Below are 10,273 nucleotides of genomic sequence, written 5' to 3' on the forward strand. Positions count from 1 at the left end.
TTTTCTTAGAAATTTAAGTGTTCTTCAAGGTCACCATCCTGAGATGATATTTTTATACATAAGAGCAAACATTTGTCTATATTTTTCAAGGACCTAACAGTACAGTATGTCGACAGTATTTACAGAATCAGAACTGAAGAAGCCATTACTAAAATTTCAAAAAGGGCTCATAAATAGCTTTTGTCTCATTGAGGAAACATTGGAGAGGCAACTCAGCACTGAACATCACAAGATGCTCTAGTCTAGAACATGGGTAGGCAAACTAAGGCCCGGGGGCCAGATCTGGCCCAATCACCTTCTAAATCTGGCCCGCGGACAGTCCGGGAATCAGCATGTTTTTACATGAGTAGAATGTGTGCTTTTATTTAAAATGCATCTCTGGGTTATTTGTGGGCATAGGAATTCGTTCATTTTTTTCCTTCAAAATATAGTCTGGCCCACCACAAGGTCTGAGGGACAGTGGCCCCCTACTGAAAAAGTTTGCTGACCCCTGCTCTAGAATATGTCACTGTCATTTAACTTTATTTTATTTGGCTTCCATAGCAACGTAGTAAAGTCTGCTGCTGCAGTCCCTCTTGGACATAGGCATGAACCATGTGCAATAAAACCATATCATTTAGCAACCTCTTTCCTTTTGGTCTGTTGCCAGCAACAGAGGTGACAATGAACGACCAGGAACAAAACCTTGGGGTCATAGTGGGTAGCTCAATGATGATGTTGACCCACTAGGATGCAGCAGCTGTGAAAAAGGCAAATTCCATGCTAGGGATCATAAGGAATGGAATTGAAAATAAAACTGCCAATCTCATTATGTTGTCATACAAACCTATTTTGCGCCCAAATTGGACTACTGTGTACTGTTCTGGTCATCTTGCCTCAAAGAGGATATTGTAGAATTGGAAAAGGGTTTTGAAAGAGGCAACCAAAACGATGAATGGGATGTGGAATATGGGATGGGAATATGATGTTTGGCACATCATACTTTAGAGAAAAGGTTGGCGTGATAGAAGTCTATAAAATTATGCAAAGCATGAAAAAAATAAGAAGTTTTTCTTCCTTTCATAACACTAGCTTCTCCACTCTTGGATGGCAATGATTTTATATGAGTCCAACTCGGAGTGACTTTTAGCCTGATTGGCACCGAAACAGTCTTGGCTGCCCTGATGAACAATGCATACTGGGGAAAAGGCAAGGGAGTGTCGTGTTGGCAATTTCCCAAGATTTCTCATTGGTATCTGACACCCATCAGCCACTGTATCCTCCTGGACTCATCCTGGTATCCTTAGGATACCTCGGCTCCCGAATGCCTTGGGAGTTGAATGTTCTGACTCCCAAACAATCAAAACCTAGGAAGTGATTGTTGCAGGTTTTGAACATTCTTTCGGAAGCCGAACATCTGACGGGGCTTCCGATTGGCTGCAGGACCTTCCTGCAGCCAATCAGAAGCCACGCTTTGGGAGTCAAACGTTTTGGATGTCGAATGAACTTCTGGAATGGTTTCTGTTTGACTTCCGAGGTATGACTGAATTATTTTCCTACCTGTTGGATTAACTCCTGAAAGTGGTGCTGGGGAATTCTCGTTCTGTGCTTTCTGACACTTGTGCTGTGAAATACTGCAGGGCCATTTTTGTCCCCCGTGCCATAAAACGTACTACTACAACAACAGCACCAAATGAGGTCCAACCAGTCGATCACGATCTACCAGTTGATTGCGGGCTGTCCCTGGTTGATCCTGGTTGATTGCGTGATCTCAATTAATCGCCCGAAGAGGGGCGGGGAAGAAAAAAGCTCAACAACTGGTCTCTGGTCAATCCAATGGGTAGATCACTGCCAGTTTATTTACATCAGGTACCTCGTGGTGTAGTTAATGGACTGGATGAAGGTGGACAAACTATAAACTTGGAGTTAATCCTGACAAAATGGAAGTACAGTTAGGGAGGGAGGTGTCACTGGATCTGGGTGGTGACGTTCCTCTTTGTTTTTGGGTTGCATTCCCCAATGACGATTCAAGTTTGCAGCTTTGGGATGCCCTTTGATCTAAAGGCTTCTAGCCTTTACTTGGGTGGTGTAAGTAGCTTTGTTGATGTGGAACACCTTTCACCAGTTTAAGCTGGTGCATCTGCTGCAAGTGCCTGATGACAGCCATGCCCTCGTGGATCTGGACTTCCAATATCTGAGCTGTCCTTGAAGACTATTCAAACAGTTTTTCTTTCTAAAATGATTAACTGGCTAGCAAGGTTTCTGAGCACAGCTCAGTATTACTGTGTATGACCTATAAAATCCTATATAGCTTAGGGCAGGCATAGGCAAATTTGGCCCTCCAGATGTTTTGGGACTACAACTCCCATGATCCCTAGCTAACAGGACCAGTGGTTAGGGTGATGGGAATTGTAGTCCCAAAACATCTGGAGGGCTGAGTTTGCCTATGCCTGGCTTAGGGCCAAAGGTTCTGAAGGACCACCTGCTTCAAAGTAGGTTCTTAGCAGACACCCTGTACCTCCAGGCTCTGATATACTGTGGTTTTTAATCGGTAATAAAGCCTCTACTGTAGAGGTGCTCTGGTCACAGAATGTCCTCCACTGGAATTTAGCATCTACACTTCCCTTTTACCTGGTTTCTAAAATTTTATATTTTCACAAGCTTGTAATGAGATGATAATTTTGTTTGCGCATTTGTGTGTTTGCTGATTTTACTTTGTTGGCAGGCTTGTGCAGTGATTTCTGCTTTTTTCTCTCTCTACCATTTTTTGCAGGGTGGTGGTGGTTGTTTTTTCAATGTTGAAAGGCAAGATTTTAAAAAAAACAAAAACAGTCCATCTTGCAGCCCCTCACCTGCGTCAGATGCCCTTGGTGCATGAGGAGGAGCCGTGCTAGATTTGGGTGGGGTAATTAAACTAGACCTTTCGAACTGTGTGCCTAGAGAAATAATAATCTGTCCCTTGCATGTGCATGCATGTTCAGTAACATTCAGAGTGGCTGGATAGGGCCTCCCTTTAATGCTTGCTCACTCCGTTTTTCATTTTCTTTATTTTTCTTGCTCTTGGGCAAAATTGGTATATCTGGACATTTTGAGAATGCTTTTCATTTATGCCCAGATATCTATACAAAAGGGACACGGGTGGCGCTGTGGGTTAAACCACAGAGCCTAGGGTTTGCCGATCAGAAGGTTGGCGGTTCGAATCCCCGTGACGGGGCGAGCTCCCGTTGTTTGGTCCCTGCTCCTGCCAACCTAGCAGTTCGAAAGGACGTCAAAGTGCAAGTAGATAAATAGGTACTGCTCCGGCGGGAAGGTAAACAGTGTTTCCATGCGCTGCTCTGGTTCGCCAGAAGCGGCTTAGTCATGCTGGCCACATGACCCGGAAGCTGTACGCCTGCTTTCTCGGCCAGTAAAGCGAGATGAGCGCCGCAACCCCAGAGTCGTCCACGGTTGGACCTAATTGTCAGGGGTCCCTTTACCTTTACCTTTACCCTTCTATACGAAAGTATGCCATGTTTAAAACCAGTGGGACTTAATTTATAAATATCCTTAGGATTGTGTCATTAAGGTGCTCAATAACTCTGCCTCTTGCTCCCGTGCTGCCACAGTACAGCTCAGTCGGTAGTGCGTGGGACTTTTAATCTCAGGGTTGTGGAAGTTTCCTGCATTGCAGGGGGTTGGACTAAACGACCCCCATGGCCCCTTCCAACTCTACGATTCTGTGATTCTATGATTCTGCTCTCATGCGCACAGTACTTCTGCTGCTGCTCTTGCCTTGGCATAAAAAGAGCTTTAGCCCTGTTTAACGCTTCTTCCAAATGAGATGGGCCTCTTCAGTGAAACAGAGGGCTTGATAGCTCCCCAGAGTACAGCTTTGCAGTTGACACAATGCCTTTTAATTGTAAATTCCTCTTAATAAGGATGAAAGGCTGTCCGCTGGGCCAACTAATTAAAGAGGCGTCTACAGCAGTAATTACATAGAATTCTGCTGTACTCACTTCATCTGAAGAAACATTTGAAGATGTCAGAAACCTGAGGTAGGAAAAGTTCCTATTTCCTATAACCCCAGTCTCTCTCCTCCCTCTGAACCACACGTCTAGTTTTTCCCCTATCCACCTTATTCCATTCATTATTAGCAGATTTTGTTTTCTTTTCCTGATCTGTCATGAAATGCCTGAGGTTTGTTAAGAATGGCTCTCTTTTCTTGCTCTTTTCTTTCTTGACATTTGTGAAAACAAAATTGAAAATTCTTTCTAGTAGCACCTTAGAGACCAACTGAGTTTGTTCCTGGTATGAGCTTTCGTGTGCATGCACACTTCTTCAGATACACTGAAACAGAAGTCACCAGATCCTTAAATATAGTGGGGGAGTGGGGAGGGGTATTACTCAGAAGGGTGGTGGGAATGGGTGATAGGCTGATAAGTGTGGAAAACCTGTTGACGACTCTAAACGGCTGCAATTAGTCTTGCAGGGAAAGGCAAGGGGTGAGATGGCTAAAGATGGCTTTGTTATGTATAATGAGATAAGAATCCAATGTCTTTGTTCAAACCAGGTTTCTCCATGGTTTTAAGTTTGGTGATTAGTTGCAATTCAGCCACTTGACATTTGTGGAAATTCTTGTGTGGACCCAATCTTATTGTTCTGACTGATGAGTCTTGGCTGTGGAACCACTACTGAAAAGGCCCTGGGAATGCCCTCCCTGTTGATGTGTGCCTCCCCCATCCTTACTAACTTTCAGGAGGAATATGAAAACATTCCTGTTTACTCAGGCATTGGGGTGGCTGATGACATCCACAAGATCCCTGGATGGAAGAATGTTTTTAATTTTAACTGCTATTAGAGATAATTTAACGGTAGTTTATTCTAATGTTTTGACTGTTTTATAACATTTTTGCTTTGTTTTTTAAAATTTGCCGCCCTGGGCTGCATCAGGAGAAAAGTCAGGATATAAATTCAATATGCAATAAATGCTGTAACTGTAACAATTCAATAAGGCTCAGGTGCTTCACAAGGCAAGGCAAGATGGTCCATATTTGCTGGTCTCAAGCACTTAATGTGAATGTGCCGAACAAATGCATGGAAATGGTTCTAACAATTTCTGCTTAGAAGAAACTTACTCTTTTTGAGAACTGTCTGCATCACAGCTGAGAAAGTTAGCTTAGTCTTTTGAATCTACATGATCTTACATGTATGTATCCATATTTTTTGTGAGATGTTTCCTCTTTTTTTAAGAAGAAGAATAAGCACTTATTTAACATCTTCAGAAATGCTATGATTTGAAAGCTAAACTGTGTTCTTCAAGTTCACTTCCAGTTAGAGCAATTGGCTCTCTTTTTACATCTTCATATTACGCACTGAAAAACATCTGGCTCAAGAATCGCTGACAGCTTAGGAGGATTGAATTGTCCCACTGCGCTAAAGCTGAGGCTGTTACTGTGGATCTCAAAACACTCCTGCCTTGGATAAAAGGATTTAACTGGATGGAAGTAAAATGGGGAGGGGGAATCAGAAGACAGCAACCTGCTACTTGAGAGACGGTACATCAAGGACCTGTATCTGTTACAACTGCTGAGTCTGCCTTCACTCATCTCCTGAATTCCATGTCTTACATATTCTTCAAAGGAAAACTCCAAAGAGATCACACACTTCTATCAGTGCCAATTAATTAAATGTTGTCCTCCTACATAGTGGGTACAAAGGAGCGACAGCTCCCCAAGGACTGTGTCAATGCATTTTTCTGCCAACTGGAAGACGTACAGAGGAGAATGGTTTGTGTGTGTTCCTCCTGCCATGGGATCAACTTGAAGAGTTACGAACTGGGAGTGGGGAGGAGGGAAAGAGACACACACAGAGACTTGTTATAATGCAAATAACTGAATGCAAGAAAGAGACACAATAACTGACATAGTGAATTACTTGTATAAACATTTTCACATGTACCTAAATGTCAAAATTTATCTTTTTTCTTTAATTAACAAAAAGAAAAGAAAAGAAAAGTATGAGCAATTTTGAGTGCGGAACAGTTCATCTTCCCCTTGTGATAATTTCTCATAGGGTGCTGGGGGAGTAGGAGGAGAGATGAGGGAAATTAGATAAAAGAAGTAGAGGAGGGATATCCCAAACTTTGTTCTAAAAAAATCATCGTCAATCTTAACTACACTTAACTCTGACAGATCTCCTAATTTTCCTAATTTGACAAGTTAATGAAGAATGAAGTTCTGTCGAAAATCTCATGCTACTTGAAACAGACTTAAAATATGTGGTATGCCATTGTGGGTAGCTGACAGGAATTGCATTTAATGTGTGAACAACGGTTCCTAAACTAAAAAACAACATCTCTGCCAGATTTCAAAAGACTAAAATAAGGGATTAGACTAGATTACTTTTGAGGTCTTTTCAAACTTTTGTGGGCCCTAAAGCCTTTCCCCCTACAAGAGTATGAAATAATATTCTGGTGGTCAAAATACCATCCTTTCTCTCCTCAATTTCAAAATCTCTGCCCTTTACCACATCTCTAAGTCCCACAAATGACTTACTGGAGCAGGCTTTCTTGAGATTCCATCACTGGAGAGCCAGTGTGGTGAAGTGGTTAAGAGCGGTAGACTCATAATCTGGGGAACCGGGTTTGCGTCTCCACTCCTCCACCTGCAGCTGCTGGGTGACCTTGGGCTAGTCACACTTCTCTGAAGTCTAGTTACAGGTGGGTAGCCGTGTTGGTCTGCCATAGTCAAAACAAAATCGAAAATTCTTTCTAGTAGCACCTTAGAGACCAACTGAGTTTGTTCCTGGTATGAGCTTTCGTGTGCATGCACACGAAAGCTCATACCAGGAACAAACTCAGTTGGTCTCTAAGGTGCTACTAGAAAGAATTTTCGATTTTGTTTTCTCTGAAGTCTCTCAGCCCCACTCACCTCACAAGAGTGTTTGTTGTGGGGGAGGAAGGGAAAGGAGAATGTTAGCCGCTTTGAGACTCCTTAGGGTAGTGATAAAGTGGGATATCAAATCCAAACTCCTCCTCCTCCTCCTCCTCCTCTTCTTCTTCTTCTTCTTCTTCTTCTTCTTCATCTTCTTCTTCTAGCATCAAGCAGAATTAAATAGTAGGTGGAGAAAGTGGGTGGATAAATGAAGCTGAACGTTAAGACAATTCGGGACAGACTGAAGAAAGCGCTTCTTCACACAGCACATAGCTAAACTGTGGAAGTTATGGCTGCCAAGTTGGATGGCTTTAAAAGAGGATTAGACACATACATGGAAAAGGAAGCTACTGGTATCTGTAGCTACCATCATTTCAGTGCCCAGACCACGTGCTGAGTCAGGATCGAGGTGAAAGTCTATAAAAATAAAGGAACTAAGAACACCCCAAACCTGAAAATCACGTCGATGGAGGGGGGGATCTGTTTCCTTCAGCTGAGTGGAACGTGTACTACCTCCACTTTTGGAGGCAGGCAGTATGCCTTTTAAGTACCAGTTGCTGAAAACTGCAGGTGGAGAGAGGGCTTCTTATGCTCAGATGCTGCTCGCGGGCTTCCCATAGGCATCTGGCTGGCCACTGAACCAGTGAAGGGAAAGTCCTCTGCCTGAGACCCTTGATAGCAGCTTCCAGTCAGAATAGAAGAACACACTGGGCTAGAATAAAAGAACACACTGGGCTAGATCTGTCTTGTTTCCTGTGCAGCTATGTGACCAAACCACTCACTTCCCCTTTCATGTTGTAGTAAACTGCACACAGGAAACCGCACTATCTGCTTGGCTACTTTAGGGTTAATGTTGTAAAGTTGTAAGACTGCCATTGAGTGGGAAAGCAAGTGCTGTCCTTTTGAAGGTCAGCTTATTTTAGTACATGGAGCTCATTCCTAGAAGAGTTAGGAGAAAGCCAGGCCAGTTTGCAGTAGGCAGTCATATTGTAGTTATCATAAAAATCAGTTCCATTACATTTATTTTATTTTTATTTTGTTTCATAAAATTTATGCACCACTTGATTGTAAAAAAACAACAAAAACCCTAAAAACAGTTTGCAAACATTTATGTCTCACCTTTACATCAGGGTTTTCTAGGCAGCGAACAAAATACTACCTATGATTAGGTTGGACAGCAACAGCTACAAAACAGAGAAAGCGAAACAAATAAAAATGAGTGGAACAGCAATTAAACTTAGAACAGCAGTATTAACATTTTTTAAAATTGCTGATTGAATAAATATATTAAAAGGTCCTTACCAGGGAATGCATTTTTGCAGGTATTGTTGATTTTATATATATATATATATATATATATATATATATATATATATATATATATATATATATATATATATATATATATATTTCGAACTGCTGGGTGGGCAGGAGCAGGGACCGAGCAACGGGAGTTCACCCCGTCGCGGGGATTCGAACCGCCGACCTCCTCATCAGCAAGCCCTAGGACCTGTGGTTTAACCCACAGTGCCACCCGTTCTCAACATTAGGTGTATCACCTAGATTTTTTTGGGGGGGGGGACTTCAGAATGATATGCCCAAAGTACTGCAGAAGGTCATGCTTTAGGGAATACAGTGGTATCTCGGGTTACATACGCTTCAGGTTACATACTCCGCTAACCCAGAAATAACGCTTCAGGTTAAGAACTTTGCTTCAGGATAAGAACAGAAATCGTGCTCTGGCGGTGCAGCGGCAGCGGGAGGCCCCATTAGTTAAAGTGGTGCTTCAGGTTAAGAACAGTTTCAGGTTAAGAACGGACCTCCGGAACAAATTAAGTACTTAACCAGAGGTACCACTGTACATTAAGAAGCCCCTGAGCATTGAAGAAAGGGGGGGGGGGGGAATGGCAAACTAGAGATGTATTGTATTATCCTTGGATGAGTCTACGTATTGAACGGAGGGTTAAAGAAGGTAACACATCAAAAATAGCAAGCCAGACAACTTAAAAGGCCATGATAAACAAATTAGATTTCCGTTATTAGCGGCATGGTAGAAAGTAGAAAGTAGATATGAAGGTATTTTATGTACTCTGGTGCTTTAACATAAACCTGAAAGCCACTCGGGAAACAGTAACTCTACAAATAAGAGAATGCAGAAAAGGTTGGGTTTGACATGCCCTCATGATTCCACTTGCTATATGGAAAGTGCATCCTGCTTGGCTGCCAGTTGCTTGCATCTGCTACATAGACAGAGAGGCAGAGGATTCACGTCTAGTAAAAAAGAAGAGAAAAAAGAAGTTAATCCTCCAGGAAGGGTAGTTAAGAGCCGAAAATGCTCTAACGTCTCTCAAGTGAGCAGTGATCTGTATTCTTCCTGTAGAATTGACACCACAGCCCCTCCGAAGCTGTTCTGCCACAGACAAGCCAGTCAGTGGTATTTCATGGTTTACTGATGCCTAATTTCCTCTATCAAGCCTCCAAACTGTCTGCTTTTAGTATCAGTGTCTATGACACGTTATCTGTGATGGAGAGGGGCTAGGAGAAATGCTTTCCGCTACAGCTGCTGTCAATAAAACTCCATAAATCAGCGAGCCAAGGCAGGCTGAAGGCAAAGACCAATACATGAACCATCCATCACATCCTCAAGTAGCACAGAACCTGCTTCAACAAAAGCCTAGAGAGGAAAACATGAATTTGATTGCAATTGAGGGCGGGAGTGATGGGTTTATAACATCATGATTTTGTGCGAGGAAACCCATTAGGTTATTTTTATCTATATACTGTACAGTAGTTCATTGCAGTTCTGTTCTTTTAACTTCCTGTAATGGACATCGGACTGTGTTAACAAAGCCAAGGACCTGTGTGTGTGTGTGTGTGTGTGTGTGTGTGTAAAGCGGCTAAAGCCCATTCCATGCATAATACTGTCCCCGTTAATGTGTATGATAAGGACTTGGTCATAACTGCAGCCTGGGCCCCTCAGTGAAGCTAAGCCTAAGGGCATCTGAACCAACATTTTATCACATCCCATTTCTTGCTTCCCTTGCCTCTGCTAATTTCCATGGGTTTCTTCCCTCCTTCACTGTTGAAAGGGGGCTAGAATGGAACATTGGGCAGAGTTAGGCCACATTCCCACTAAACATTTAAAGCACTATGGTGTCGCTTTACACAGACGCGCTTTCCAGCAAAGAATTATGGGAGCTGTAGTTTGTTAAGGGTGCTGGGAGTTGTTAGAAGACCACCTATTCCGCTCCCACAGCTGCAATTCTCAGAGGAGTTTGCCAATCAATCTCTCTTCCCAGGGAATTCTGGGAAATGTAGCTCTTTACTGGGTCCCTTTGGCCTGAGCTTTTGCTACACGGATCCTCAGGTAGGCAGTTTGAATT

Source organism: Lacerta agilis, chromosome 2 (assembly GCF_009819535.1).
Source record: "Lacerta agilis isolate rLacAgi1 chromosome 2, rLacAgi1.pri, whole genome shotgun sequence".
Taxonomy (NCBI): domain Eukaryota; kingdom Metazoa; phylum Chordata; class Lepidosauria; order Squamata; family Lacertidae; genus Lacerta; species Lacerta agilis.